Consider the following 16446-nt stretch of genomic DNA (forward strand, 5'->3'; position numbering starts at 1 on the left):
GATCTTGTAATAGGAAATTTTTACAAATCCACTAAAAAATATTCAAGTAAACCAATACAACAAGATTTTGGGATCCAAGATAAGCAAACAAAAAATCTACACAATTGCAATGGAAATTTAAACCAAAATGAAGATTAAACAATCACCCTTATAATACCATGAAAAAATATAATTCTTACTAATAAGTTTAACAAAACATTGTACAACTCTCACTGTGAAATTATTACCAGTGGTGGTTACTGCAGCAAATTTTTGTGGTTCTGCAGCAACCTGAATTCTTGCCTCCTCAGAAGAAAGAATTTGATTGAGGGGCACAAGGCAAAAAAAGAGACCGGGACAAGTTTCAGAACAGAAGTGAAAATTTATTAAAAAGGTTTATAGCAGGAAAGAAAGGAAAGTACACATGGGGTATATCCAAGTGGCCATTTTGAAGGTAAAGTGCAGTGTTTGACCTTTGACTTAGGGTTTTATATGTTGGCATACTTTCAGGATCCTGCTTCCGTTTTCCTTGATTCTTTCCTTAGGGTGACCTGCTGGTGTGATGGCCTGCTAGCACTTAGGAGATGAGCATGCACAGTATGTTTACTGGAGTCATATGCATGCTCCCCTGAGGCATTCTTCCCTTTTCTGGTGCCACCGGAATGTCTTACTCCACCATTTGGCCTCTTAATGTGCATGCGTGAGCCCACTCACCCAACTCCTGAGATCTTATCAAGAAGCTGCTGATTACCAGATTTGATTTTTTCTATTTATAGGAAAGCTGCCTTTCCCTGGCTGGCTGCAACCAATTATTATTTTAGAGAGACAGTGTGACAACTGCCTGACCATTAACTGATGGTCACCTGACTTTCCTGGTAGGGTGTGGGAGCCCTCTTCTGCCCTGTTTGTGTCTGACTAGCTAGCCACTGTAACAAAATCTACAAAACACTGTGGAAATAAGAACATCTAAATAAACAGAAAGGCATCACATTTTCATTTATTGAAAGACCTAATACTGTGATAATGACCATACTCTACTCCCCAAATTCATCTACCAAATCAATGCAATCCCTATCAAAATCCCATATCACTTCTTTGCATAAACAGACAAGCTGATTCTGAAATTTATATACATATTCAAGAGACGTACTAATAGCCAAAAGAAGCTAGGTGTAGTGAAACACATCTGTAATTCCAGCTACTCAAGAGGCTGTGTTGGGAGGATTGCTTGAGCCCAGAAATTTGAATCTGGTCTGGGCAATATAGTAACACCTCTTCCTCTTAAAGAAAAAAGCAAGAAGAAAAAAATTTTTGAAAAACTGAAACAATTTAAAATAAAAATGAGCTGGAAAACTTACATTTCCTGCTTTTAAAGACAAATACAAATATACAATAATCAAGAGAGTGTGATACAGGCCTACAGATAGACATGTAGATCAATGGAACGGATTTTAGAATATAGAAATACACCCATGCATTTAAAGTTTTTGACAAAAGTTTCAAAACTATTTAAGGGGGAAAGAATAGATTATTCAACAAATATAAGTGGGAAAAATGATTATCCATATACAAAATAATTAAGTTGGGACCCTCTACCTCAAATCACTTACAAAAGCTAATTCAAAGGTGATCAAAAACTTAAATGTAAGCACTAGAACTATAAAACTCTAATAATAAATAACAGGTGCTAATTTTTGTAACTTGGAAATGGTTTGTGAGATATAAAATCAAAAATAAAAGCAACCAAATTAAAATTGATTAGTTGGACTTCATCAAAATCAATACTTTTGTGCTTCAATGAACACCATTAAGAAAGTAAAAGGACAGCCCAAAGAATAAAAAAAAGCAAGGAAATCATATATGTGATAAGGTTCTTATATCAGAAAGATATTAAAAACACAAGTCCATAAGAAGACAAATAATTCAATCAAAATTAGGCAAAACATGCTTAACATGATTTCATATCAAGGAAAGGTAAAGCATAATGAGATATCACTTCATTCACACTGGCTATAATCAAATGAAATATAATCCCAAGTGTTGGCAAGGTTGGGAAGAAATTAAAATTCTTATACATTGCTGGTGAGAATGGAAATGAAGCATCCACTGTGAAAAACAATCTGGAAATTCCTATGGTAATTTAGAAATTATATGGCAACAGACAATTCCTATGGTAATTTAGAAATTATATGGTAACTGCTACTTTGAATTGTAGCAGTTATACTTTCACTTGATTGATTTATCCTCAGATATAAGTATGAGAAAGACAGACAGAAACAGCGATTTGAAAAGAAGCATTGCATTGCACCAGGAGGACTATGAAACTGACATCAAATATTCTCCTGAAACAACTCAGTTGTCACTTTAGCTCTGGGAGTTGTGGAAAGGTGCTGATGTGGCCCACAGAATACAGCCATTGGATGAATATAAAGACAATCCTGGATGAACTTGTTTGGAAAGGCCATAAGATGACTGTGCTGTCATCTTTGGCTTCCATTATTATTCACCCTATTAAATCATCTGCTATTAAATTTGAGGTTTATCCAACATCTCTAATTAAAAATAATTTTGAGGGTCTTGTTGTGAAACTGATCAATAGATGGATATATGATCTTCCAAAAGATGCATTTTGGTCATATTTTTCACAAGCACAAGAACTCTTTTGGGAATCTAAAGACTGTGTTAATAATCTCTGTAAAGATGTAGTTTTGAACAAGAAAATTATGACAAAACTACAAGAGTCAAAGTTTGATATCGTTCTTGCAGATGCCTTTGGTCCCTGTGGTGAACTGCTAGCTGAGCATGTTAAAGGCATGTTAAATACATATCCTTTGTTGACAGTCTTCTGGCTACACACGTGAGAAGTATAGTGGAGGACTTCTATTCTCCACTTCCCACATACCTGTTGTTCTGTCAGAATTAAGTGATAAAATGACATTCGTGGAGAGGATTAAAAATCTAATACATGTGCTTTATTTTGACTTTTGGTTTCAAATGTTTGATACGAGAAGTGGGAGAAGTTTTACAGTGAAGTTCTAGGTAAGTCATGTTTCTAATCAATGGTTAATAAGTCCTAACTTTCCTTTTGCCTTTGAAGGTGAGCGTATATAAATATAATGTAAGAGGATAGTGTTGTTTAAATGAAATGATGAATGGCAAATGTAAGATGATCTATCAATCTCACAAATATTATAGAAATGTTGATATTATAGGCTCAGTTAGAACCCTTTGGCCATCACTCCTATAGGACACTACAGGAATTTTAAAAAAAAAACTACAAAGTAAAGCACTTATGATTTCTTTAAGCAACTATATACGTATTTTACTATACTTTTTTCATCTTTAAAAAAGGCAATACATATATCAATAAACAACTTGATGAAGGCAGACATTTAGATGAGGAGCTACACATATTTCTAGCATAACTATTAATGCAGCATTGAGAAAGTTGTTTCTCTTTGTATACCTCAGTTTTCTTATTTAGGTATTAAAATATTTTTCTCTATAAACAGAAGGATTCCTTCACAGTTGAGAGGTATACTGGCTCTATTTCAGAAACAGAAACCTAAAATTTTAGGTTTCTAGTGTTTGTACATCGTTCACTAACAACTTGGAAATTATTTGCTTTGTGAACTGAAACCTTGTTGAAAGTGAACATTCAAGCTTTTAATCTATATTTTATTAAACTACTTCTCTTTATTAGGCAAAATATGGGCCAAGTTAAGGGGGAGCACATATCTCTGTTTCAATAAATTCTGAAAATATACTAGCTATCATTTTTAATGTATGTATTTTACAACTAATATTGTTAAAATCTTAACATGAACTAGAAGCAGTAGTATGTTCAAGGATTTCAGCCATACTCTCAGAAAACTCACAGTTTACTTGGAGAACCAAGGATCAAGGGACTGACTTGATAAATTGTGGAAACTAGATTTTGTGCTTCGTAGAAAGCTGTTTTTATGAGTATAGTAAGATGAATTAATCGTGGAGCTCAAAGAGCTATTTAAATCTATATTGGTTACTACTGCAACTTTAGAGAGGAAACAAATGCATATTTAAGTCCATAGTGGCTTATTTCAATAACTATTTGTGATTGTGAATATACTAATGTTACATTAAATATGTAATTTCCTCTTAATTATCTGAACACTTTGTTTTCCTTATCTATAAGTAACATGCAATATATGAAAATTGTTATGCTTATATATAAAAATATGTATACATTTATTTTATTAATGTACATTATTTCAGATATTGGGGAAGGCTGAAATGTGGCTCATTCAACTGTACTGGGATTTTGAATTTCTTTGCCCACCCTTACCAAATGTCGATTTTGTGGGGGAACTCCACTGTAAACCAGCCAAAACCCTGCCTAAGGTAAATGTATTCATGTTTGATTTGTTTGCTTTGCATTTCAGAAGGAATGGCCAGATATGTTTTTATTCAGAGTGTTTGACTCACAGTAAGAGAAAATATGGGAGGTCGAGTAAAGCGACCTACCATTAGAAACTCATATGTTTCTATATCATCACAACTGTGTAAACTTTAGTGTCATTAAATATCAAAGAGGGATACTAAAGAGACTCTGAAAACAGGGTTGATTCAATGAAAGCCTTCATTGTGCAATGTAAAAAAAAAGTATAAGTCATTCCTTCAAAGAATGTTTATGAAGTGATCAGCATAAACCATGGATAAGTGCTCGATTTTCAGAGAAGAAATGTAGGCACTTTCTGCTCCCTCATGCCTTACATTGTACTTTGAAAGATAGACTATAAGCAAGTAAAAAGGAAAAGTCTAAAAGTGTTATAAGGTCACAATACTAAGCAAACATCTAGAAGAGATCTCAAAGTCATTGGTAAAGTGAGTCCTCAGTAATGTGCAGGAATAGGTGAAAAGATGAGGGGGAGAGGAAAACACAAAAAGAAAAGCAGGTAGTGAAGTAAAGGCAGTTCCTAAGATTTCTAATTAGTATGCAGGAAAAAGCTGAGTAAAGTAGCAGATGTTGCTAGAGAGGTAAGTGGAAGCAATATAATTACAAGGAGATCGAAGTGTCTGTTAAGGGCAATGGGGAGCTACTGCACAGAGTTAAGAAATGGAGAGATGTGATCAGATTCCCTTTCTTTAAAAAGCTCTCAATGTTGTCAATGGATTACATCGCAAAAAGGCCAGATTGTGAAAAGCGTAGATCATTTAGAAGATTTTGCATGAGTTTATGCAACAGATAATGGAAAAGTGGACTAGAATGTTGATAGAGATAATTATGCCTACTTCTATAATAATGGCAATTACTTCCTATTGTGTGGTGTTGAAAATATACTTAATACAGATAAAACACTTAAAATGTCTCTCATACATAGTGATTCAAATAGTAGTAATATTGTAATGATTTTTTATTTTTGTTATTACTATTAATAGTATCCATTAGTTAACATATGCCAGCCACTCGAGATGTAATTCCTCTATTAATAGGAACAGTTTTCCAACACATCAAGGTTCTCCAGCAAAGTCCTAGAGAACAGATCCCCTGTGGATTTGTTTAAATATAGATGTTTGGGCAGTCAGATGAACAAGATGAAATGCTAACGGTGTAAGGGTTAAGGCTTTTCAAGGTACACTATTCCTCAATGACATAAATGTGTGCCACCAGAATATTCGCAGCCAAAGCCAATGTTTACTTGCTTTCACTCTAGCATTTAAAACATTCGTCAGTGAGATCACAGAGGTTTATATCTTAGAGCATAAAAGGGTCAATTTACCCTTTTAATGTTTTCTGCCTTATGCCACGCCTATAGGACACCTCAGTAAAAATCTCTGGGAAACTTGGGACTCATCATCACAGCTGCCTGACAGAGAAGCACCAAAAAAAAAATGAACAATGAATGTATAATAAGATCCAAATAATGTCTACCACTTGCATCTGAAAACTACACTGAGATTTACAAAAGAATTCTGTCAGGATATAGGATGATCTTCCTTATGAAGAAACAAAAGAACCTCATATATTTTACTTTAATGTTATTCTTTTGAGACATAAGTAGAAAGCAAGCATTCCTCACTACTTTATTATATAAGTCTTAAGAGATCTTTTTGTCTACCTTCTTATTAGCAGCAACAGAAAACTGAAATCTTAGTCGAGTTAAATCCCAATGTTTATGTTGAATGAAAATTGCATAGGCTCTATGTGGTAATTTCCCAAAGGACAAAGGCAGAGGTAGGACCAATGAAAATTCTAAGCACTCTAACCTTATTCTCAAAAACTTTCCCCTTTCGCAATAGAGGAAAGTGATGGTGCCATTAGAAGGGGGAAGAGAGTAGGTGGAGAAGGAAGACAAGGGCAAGAATGACTATTAGTACAATAGTGATAAATACTAATACTAGCTGTTGTTATTCATTTGCAGAAGGTAGGTTCCAATCCAAGTCAATAGTTGTGCAGCCTGTCCTCTAATTCCTTCTTACATAAAATAATTGTTGTCACAAATTTGCTTGCTTTTCCATTATGCATTAGATTCTCAGATAATGTTTGCATATTTTAAAAGAATCAGACACTTGGGGAAAAGTATTAAGTATTATAAAAATGCATATAGACATTGGCTTCATAATATACTCATATGAAACTATACAGAGAACAACTAAATCACAATGGTCAGATTCAATATTTGTGGCAGACATTCATAAAATAAACACTGGAGACAATTCAAATATTTTACATTGAGAAATGATTTAAAATGTATACAATGTGTGTACCATGCCATTACAATTATTTTATCAAAAAATGTTAAATTACACTGTCAGCCGTAGTACAGGTATTGTTGAATACTACGCAACAAAATGATGAACAGAAAAATATCACAATTTTTGTGTCGGAAGAAAAGACATATGCAATGAGATAAAAAAATTTTATATAAACATAATATATGTACATTGAGTTATATAAATAGAATAAAACCATAATGAAAGCACACAGATTTTATAAATGAAATTTATTTTTTGCTAAATTTTCATAATTTCACAAAATTTCTTACATTGATTTTATATTATTCTGAGAAAGATGTCACAGAATGAGATCAGTGATGAATCTATTAACAGCCATTTCATTACTTCAATATTGGGTGGATGAAGAAGACTCTAAGCAGTGAGCTTGTGAGACCAAACATTGAACATGTCATATTAAATGTGGCTACAGATAACTTCAATTACACAGAGTACTCAGGTGTCCCATGAATCACCTGGAATAATAATGTAATGACTCCTATTGAAACTGATGTCATAAGGTTAAAATTATGTTGTTGAAAAATACTTGTCAATATATGATCTGCATGGACAAAGTCAGATTTTTACTTTTATAAACAGTAGTTTTAAAAAGAATGTTTACCCCAGTGATTAGGATCTGAAAGTATGTTTGCATTGGAAAGGGAACACCATTATTTTACAGAGAGAAAAAAATGCATTTTTTAAAAAAGGAACAGAGGCAAAATGAGGAGCACATAATTTTGACATAATATTCACAAAACTTTTGACTTTACATTTCTTTCTTAAGATTTTTTTTTTTTAAACTTATAGCTTAGGTTCAGGGATAAAGGTGCAGGCTTCTAATATAGCTGATCTCCTGTCATGGGACTTTGTTGTGCAGACTACTTCATCACCCAGGTACAAAGCCTAGGACCCAATACTTATTTTTTCTGATCCTATTCTTCCCAACACTCCACCCTCAAGTAGACCCCAGTGTCTGTTGCCTCTTTGCATCCACGTGTTCTCATCAGTTAGCTCCTCCTCATAAGTGAGTACATGCAGCATTTGGTTTTCTGTTCCTGTGTTAGTTTGCTAAGGATGATGGTCTCCAGCTCCATCCATGTGCCTGCAAAGGACATGATCTCAGTATTTTTTATGGCTGCATAGTATTCCATGGTGTATATGTACCATATATTCTTTATCCAGTCTACCACTGATGGGCATTTAGGTTGATTCCATGTCTTTGCTATTGTGAACAGTGCTACAATGAACATAAATGTACATGTGTCTTTATGGTAGAATGATGCATATTCCTTTGGGCATATATCCAGTAATAGGATTGCTGGGTCAAATGGTAGTTCTGCTTTTAGCTTTTTGAGTAATCACCACACCTCTTTCCACAATGGTTGAACTAATTTACACTCCCACCAACAGTGTATAAGTGTTCCCTTTGCTCTGCAACCTCACCAGTATCTGCTATTTTTTGACTAATTATAGCCACTCTAACTAGTGTGAAATAGTATCTCACTGTGGTTTTGATTTGCATTTATCTAATGATCAGTGGTATCTCACTGTGGTTTCAATTTGCATTTCCTAATGATCAGTGATATTGACCTTTTTGTTCATATGCTTGTTGGCTGCTTGTGTATCTTCCTTTGAAACGTGTCTATAGTGGTGAACCAAGATGGCTGAACAGGAACAGCTCTGGTCTGCAGCTCCCAGCATGATCAATGCAGAAGATGGGTGATTTCTGCATTTTCAACTGAGGTACCTGGTTCATCTCACTGGAACTGGCTGGACAGTGGGTGCAGCCCACGGAAGGCAAGCTGAAGCTGGGCGGGGCATCACCTCACCCCGGAAGTGCAAGGGGTTGGGGGATTTCCCTTTCCTAGCCAGGGGAAGCTATGACAGACTCTACCAGGAAAATCAGGACACTCCCACCTTAATACTGCACTTTTCCAATGGTCTCAGCAAACAACACACCCAGGAGATTACATCCCATGCCTGGCTCAGTGGGTCCCATGCCCATGGAGGCTCACTCACTGCTAGCACAGCAGTCCGAGATCCAACTGCAAGGAGGCAGACTGGCTGGGGGAGGGGCATTCGCCATTGCTGAGGCTTGAGTAGGTAAACAAAGCAGCCAGGACGCTTGAACTGGGTGGAGCCCACCACAGCTCAAGGAGGCCTGCCTACCTCTGTAGACTCCACCTTTGGTGGCAGGGCATAGCTGAACAAAAGGCAGCAGAAACTTCTGCAGACTTAAACATCCCTGTCTGACAGCTCTGAAGAGAGCAGTGGTTCTCCCACCATGGTGTTTGAGCTCTGAAATGGACAGACTGCCTCCTCAAGTGGGTCTCTGACTCCTGGGTAGCCTAACTGGGAGACACTTCTGAGTAGGGGCCAACTGACACCTCATGCAGCCAGGTGCCCCTCTGAGATGAAGCTTCCAGAGGAAGGATCAGGCAGCAATGTTTGCTGTTCTACAATACTTGCTGTTGATCTTTTCAAAAAACCAGCTCCTGGATTCATTGATTTTTTTGAAGGGTTTTTTTGTGTGTCTCTATCTCCTTCAGTTCTGCTCTAATCTTAGGTATTGCTTTGCCTTCTGCTAGGTTTTGGGTCATGAAATCCTTGCCTAAGCCAACGTCTAGAAGGGTTTTCCCAGTGTTACCTTCTAGAGTTAGAGTTTCAGGTCTTAGGTTTAAGTCTTTAATCCATTTTGAGGTGATTGTTTTATAAGGTGAGAGATAAGGATCCAGTTTCATTCTCCTACATGTGGCTAGCCAATTATCCCAGTACCATTTGTTGAAAAGGGTGTCCTTTCTCCACTTTATGTTTCTGTTTACTTCATCAAAGATCAGTTGGCTGTAAGTATTTTTGTTTGTTTTTGGGTTCTCTATTCTGTTCCATTCATCTATGTGCCTGTTTTTATACCAGTACCACTCTGTTTTGGTGACTATGGCCCTAGAGTACAGTTTGAAATCAAGTAGTGTGATGGCTCCAAATTTGTTCTTTTTGCTTAGTCTTGCTTTGGCTATGTGGGCTCTTTTTTGGTTCCATATGAATTTTAGAATTGTTTGTTCTAACTCTGTGAAGAATGATCGTGGTATTTTGATGGAGATTGCATTGAATTTGTAGATTGCTTTTGGCAGTATGATCATTTTCACAATATTGATTCTACCCATCCGTGAGCATGGGATGTTTCTCCATCTGTTTGTGTCATCTATGATTTCTTTCAGCACTGATTTGTAGTTTTCCTTGTATACAGGTCTTTTGACTCCTTTGTTAGGTATATTCCTAAGTATTTTATTCTACTTTACTTTTTTGCAGCTATTGTAAAAGGGGTTGAGTTCTTGATTTAATTCTCTGCTTGGTTGCCTTTGGTGTATAGAAGATCTACTGATTTGTGTACATTAATCTTGCATCTGGACACTTTGTGGAATTCCTTTACCAGCTCTAGGTGCTTTCTGGAGGAATCCTTAGGATTTTCAAGGTAAACAATGATATTGTTAGCAAACAGGGACAGTTTGACTTCTTCTTTACTGATTTGGATGTCCTTTATTTCTTTCTCTTTTCTGATTGCTCTGGCTAGGATTTCTAGTACTATGTTGAAGAGGAGTGGTGAGAGTGGGCATCCTTGTCTTCTTCCCTTTCTCAGAGGGAATGCTTTCAACTTTTCCATGTTCAGTATTACGTTGGCTGTGGGTTTGTCATAGATGGCTTTTATTACATTAAGGTATTCCCCTGTATGTCAGTTTTGCTGAGAGTTTTAATCATAAAACGATGCTGGATTTTGTCAAACACTTTTTCTGCATCTGTTGAGATGATCATGTGATGTTTGTTTTTAATTCTGTTTATGTGATGTATCACATATATTGACTTGTGTATGTTAAACCATCCCTGCATCCCTGGTGTAAAACTCACGTTATCATGGTGGATTATCTTTTTGATATGTTGTTGGATTCAGTTAGCTAGTATCATGTTAAGGATTTTAGCATCTATGTTCTTTAAGGATATAGGTCTGTAGTTTCCTTTTTTGGTTGTGTCCTTTTTTGGTTTTGGTTTTAGGGAGATGCTGGCTTCATAGAATGAATTAGGGAGGGTTCCTCTTTTGTCTATCTTGTGGAATAGTGTCAAAAGGGTTGGTGCCAATTCTTCTTTGAATGTCTGGTAGAATTCTGCTGTGAATCTGTCTGGTCCTGGACTTTTTGTTGTTGGTAATTTTTAAATTACCATTTCAACCTTGCTGCTTCTAATTGGTATGTTCAGTGTATTTAATTCTTCCTGATTCAAGTTAGGAGGCTTGTAGTTTTCCAGAAATTTATCCATCTCTTCTAAGTTTCTAGTTTATGTGCATAAAGGTGTTCATAGCAGCCTTGAATGATCTTTTGGGTCCTGTGTGATTTATGTTTTAAAGATATTCTATTTTGATGTGTTTCCAGAATTTGTTTCAAGATTTAGAGTTCCTTTAACAGTTCTTGTAGTGGTAGCTTGGTAATGGCGAATTCTGTCAGCATTTGTTTGTCTGAAAACGGCTATCTTCCCTTCATATATGATGCTTAGTTTCACTGGATACAAAATTCTTGGCTGATAATTGTTTGTTTGAAGAGGCTGAAGATAGGGCCCTAATCCTTTCTAGCTTATAGGGTTTCTGCTGAGAAATCTGCTGTTAATCAAATAGGTTGTCCTTTGTAGGTTACCTGGTGCTTCTCTCTCACAGCTCTTAAGATTCTTTCCTTCATCTTTTTTTTTTTTTTTTTTTTGAGACGGAGTTTCACTCTTGTTGCCCAGGTTAGAGTGCAATGGCGTGATCTCACCACAACTTCTACCTCTTGGGTTCAAGTGATTCTCCTGCCTCAGCCTCCCGAGTAGCTGGGATTAGAGACATGTGCCACCACACCCAGCAAAGTTTTGTATTTTTAGTAGAGACGGGGTTTCTCCATGTTGGTCAGGCTGGTCTCGAACTCCTGACTTCAGGTTGTCCACCCACCTCTGACCACCTGATCAGGTCTGGGATTACAGGTGTGAGCCAATATGCCCAGCTTCTTTCCTTCATCTTAACTTTGAATAACCTGATGACAATGTGCCTAGGTGAAGATCTTTTTGTGATGAATTTCCCAGGTGTTCTTTGTGCTTCTTGTATAGGTCTCTAGCAAGACTGGGGAAGTTTTCCTCAATTATTCTCCCAAATATGTTTCCAAACTTTTTGAATTGTCTTCTTCCTCAGGAATACCGATTACTCTTAGATTTGGTTATTAAACGTAATCTTAGACTTCTTGGAGCCTTTGTTCATATTTTCTTTTTCTTTTTTCTTTTTCTTTATTGGAACAAGTTAACTGAAGACCTTGTCTTTGAACTCTGAATTTCTTTCATCTATCTGTTCAATTCTATTGCTGAGACTTTCCTGAGCATTTTGCATTTCTAAAAGTGTGTCCAAAGTTTCCTGAATTTTTTATCGTTTTGTCTTTCAGCTATCTATTTCATTGAATATTTCTCTCCTCACTTCTTGTATTATGTTTTGGATTTCCTTGCATTGGGCTTTGCCTTTCTCTGTTCCCTCCCTGATTAGCTTCATAACTAACCTCCTGAATTCTTTTTCAGGTAAATCAGGGACTTCTTGGTTTAGGTCTGTTACTGGTGAACTAGTGTGATTTTTGGGGGGGTATTAATGAGCTTTGTTTTATCATATTCCCAGGTTGGTTTTCTGGTTCCTTCTCATTTGTGTAGCCTCTGTCAGAGGGAAGGTCTAGGGCTGAAGACTGTTGTTCAGATTTTTTTGTCCTATGGGGTGTTCCCTTGTTGTGGTACTCTCCCCTTTTTTTGTGGATGTGGCTTCCTGTGAGCCAAACTACAGTGATTGTTGTCTCTCTTCTGGGTCTAGCCACCCAGCAAGTCTATCCAGCTCCAGGCTGGTACTGGGGGTTGTCTGCAGAGTCCTGTGATATGAAATATCTATGGATCTCTCAGCTGTGGATACCAGTGCCTGTTCAGGTGGAGGGTGCAAAGGACTCTGTGGGGGTCCTTAGCTTTGGTGGCTTAATGCTCTATTTTCTGCTGATTGGCCTTCTGCCAGGAGGTGGTGCTTTCCAGAAAGCATCAGCTGTAGTAGTGTGGAGAGGGACTGGTGGTGGGCACGGCCCTACAACTCCCAAGATTGTAGGTCCTCTGTCTTCTGCTACCAGGGGGGTAGGGAAGGACCACCAGGTGGGCCAGGTCTAGGCGTGTTTGAGCTCAGACCCTCCTTGGGCGGGCCTTGCTTTGGCTACTGCTGGGGATGGGAGTGAGATTCTCAGGTCACTGGAGTTGTGTACCTAGGTGGATTTTGGCTGCCTCTGCTGAGTCATGAGGTCATCAGGGAAGTGTGGGAAAGCCAGCAGTCTCAGGTCTAACCCAACTCCCATGCACACTGAAGGGCCACTCCCACTTCCACCGTGGCCCCTGCAATAGTCCCGAGTCTTTTTCAAGGAGGAGGGCGAGTTGGACTTGAATATTTGCCTGAGATTTTCCACCTCCCAGCTGCAAAGAAAAGGGCTTTAGTTCTTCCCCTGCCTGTGAAGTCTGCAAGCTAGATTCGTGCCCTCCCCCAATTTCTGGCCATGAGGCTTCTTGCCTGTTCAAATTGTTACAAAGTTCAGCTAGAGAAGTCCCTCTCACTGTGGAGTTTTACCCCTGTAATGTTCTTGTATCGGTTCAAACCCTGAGAGCATGCCAACAGAAACCACGAGGCAGTGTGGAGCAACATGCTGTTTTAATGAGCACCTGGGTGCAGGCGGGCTAGGGCCTAAAGGGGCGTCAGCCCCAAGTGAGGATGGGACAGGGGTTTTATAGTCCTCTGTAAACAGTAAGTGTCCCAGTCTGATGTGACTGCTATGTATACCCAGACGGTTTCTTTCTTGATCTTCAGGGGTATGTGTCTTCCAGCCAGGGTAGGTGTCTTCCAGTTGGCTCTCTTCCTGCTTCTGCTATCTTTCTGATGCACGCTGTTGACGCAAATGGCCTTGCATCTTGGAACTGGGCCTGAGAGGAGGAGTTACTCATCCCTTCAAGCTTTCAGGCCCCAGGGAGAATCTTCCTGTTTATTTGGTTATAGAATAAAGGGAAAAGGGGTGACTTTCTCAGTAACTACCTCAGGCATGACACAGGGATTGGAGTGGGCACCTTGGAAAAAAAAAACTTAATTTTTGGGGTATTCTTGAGAGACAGGTTGGTATCCCCCATGTCACTGTAGCAGGAGCACCATCTGTATTGTCTGGAAACATGTCTGTGCCTGCAAGTCAGTTATGTTGAGAGGACCAGGAGGTGTCGACAGGGAGAGGCATGGCTCATTTGCTGCTTCACAAATGAAAGACCATGTCTGGATTAAGGAGGGGTGGTAATTCCTGAGTGGCTCAGAGTCTGGTAAGGGTGGAGGCCCCAAGACAAAAGTTTGGCCATACATGATTTCAAAGGGACTATAAAAAGAGTGTGCTTTTGGTGTTGTGCAAAGCCTTATGAGGGCGAAAGGGAGATTTTTTTTGTCCACGACTGTTGGGTTTCTACAGCCAGCTTGGTGAGTTGCGCTTTAAAGACAGAGTTAATTTTTATAACTTCGCCTGAAGATTGAGGCCCGTAGGGTGTGTGGAGAGCTTACTTTATTCTTAAGGATGTAGAGATGCCTCGGGTCATTTGGCTGATGAAGGCAGGACTGTTATCAGACTGGATGGATGTTGGGAGTCCAAAACGGGGAATTGCATGTATGCATGATGAGTTTGTGCGATGATAGTTGCATCTTCTGAAGTTGTTGGGAATTCTTCTACCTACCCAGAGAATGTACAGACAAGGACTAGAAGACTTGTCTTATGACAGGAGTATTGTTTGCAGTTAGGAAACACCGTTCTTTCCAGATGGATGAGTGTGAGTGCACTACGTGGAACGCATAAAGAGAATTTGAATAAATTGATCTGTTTTCCGGATGCTAGAGTGAGAGCTGGAGTGAGGGCATTGAATTCAGCTTTTTGGGAGGTGGTGCCTAGGAGGAGCGGATTGGCTTCAATAGTGTTGGGGGGTGACACTATAGTATAGCCCCCATGTCAGTGTCCTTGATGTTGGAAGGAGCTGCCATCTACAAACCAAGTAAAGGAGGCATCTGGAAGGGATTGGTCTGTTAGGTTTGGAAAAGGTATAAGAAAGGTTTGAACAGTATTCACACAGAAGAGTGTAGAGTCTTGGGCAGTTGTAGCTTCAGGTAAGAGTATGGCCGGGTTTAGATGGGAGGTGGTTAGCATGGTGATGTGGGGAGTTTCCATGAATAGAGCATACAGCTGGAGGAGCCATGGGGCAGAGAAAAGACTTAGTACACTGCGGTGAGCTAACATGTCTTTAATGTTATGGGTTGAATAAACTGTTAGGTTGGCATGAAGAGATAGTATTAGGTTTTTAAGAGTGAGGAGAGCAGCTGCCACCAATGCTCAGGGGCAGGCAGGCCATCCTAGAACTGTGGTCTCAAGCTCTTTAGGGAGGTAGGCAACAACCTGGCCGGGTGGGTCCCTTAGACTGGGTTAGAACACCTAGTGCAACTCCATGCCATTCATCGGTATAAAGGGAGAAAGGTTTGGTGAAGTCTGGGAGAGTGAGGATTGGGGCTGAGATGAGAGACTTTTGGAGTAGATGGAAAGGTTGTGTAATAGGCTGTGCAGGTTTTAAAGGCTCATAGAGAGGGACTTTAACAGCTTCGTATAATTTTTTGGCAAGTAAAGCGAAGGAGGAAACCCAGAGCCTAAAATATCCCGCTAATCCTGGAAAAGAGAGAATTTCTTGCTTAGTTTGTGGAGGCGGGAGGGACTGAAGGAGGGAATATGTGGTCTGTTGTGAGCCCTTGGGTTCAGGGGTAAGAGCTAGGCCTAGATAGGTGACTGGGGGATGCATATTTGCGCTTTCTTAGGGGAGACCTGATACCCCTGTTCTGCCAAGAAGTTTAAAAGAGAGATAGTATGTATGGGTGTTGCAGTCTCTTTGAGAGGGGCTACAAAGGAGCAGATTATTAACATATTAAAGAAGAGAGGATGATTTTAGGGATAAAGTCCAGAAGTTACTAGCAAGGGCCTGTCCAAAAAGGTGGGGGATGTCTCTAAAACCTTGAGGTAGTACACACCAGGTGAGCTGACCTGAAAGGTGGGTGTCGGGGTTTTCCCAGGTGAAGGCAAAGAGGTTTTGGGAATCAGGGTGTAAAGGAATTGTGAAAAAGCATCATTTAGGTTTAGAACAGAAAAATGGGTGGTATTCGAGGGAAGTGAGGAAAGTAAAGTATATGGGTTAGAAACTACTGGACATACTGGGAGTACTGCTTGGTTAATGAGCCTGAGGTCCTGGACTAAGTGATAAGTTCCATCTGGCTTTTTAACAGGTAGAACTGATGTGTTAAAAGGAGAGTTTGTTGGGCAGAGTAGGTGACTGGTGAGGAGGAGAGAAATGATAGGCTTTAGGCCTATGAGAGCTCCTTGGGGGATGAGATACTGCTTCTGTGATAGGAACGGGGTGGGCTCTTTAAGGGTGATGTGGATGGGGGTGTGGTGCTCTGTGACCGAGGGTGTGGAACTATCCCAAACAGTGGGGTTAACTACAGATGGGGGATAAGGAAAAGTTGTGTGTTTTAGGGTGGGAGGTCGGAAGAGTAGAAGAACGTTAGAAGCCTGTTAGAAGCCTTGGAGGGGTCTGGGTTGATGTGTTGGGTACTATGGGGAATGTGGAAGTGGAGAG

General features: G+C 39.2%; 1 pseudogene; it reads left to right on the top strand.

Annotated features, from left to right (window-relative positions):
- The first annotated feature begins 2297 nt into the window (after nucleotides 1–2297).
- LOC103784396 (UDP-glucuronosyltransferase 2B15-like) lies at nucleotides 2298–5573 on the top strand (annotated as a pseudogene).
- The last annotated feature ends 10873 nt before the right edge of the window (nucleotides 5574–16446 follow it).

This window comes from Pan paniscus, chromosome 3, assembly GCF_029289425.2.
Source record: "Pan paniscus chromosome 3, NHGRI_mPanPan1-v2.0_pri, whole genome shotgun sequence".
In the NCBI taxonomy this organism is placed as follows: domain Eukaryota; kingdom Metazoa; phylum Chordata; class Mammalia; order Primates; family Hominidae; genus Pan; species Pan paniscus.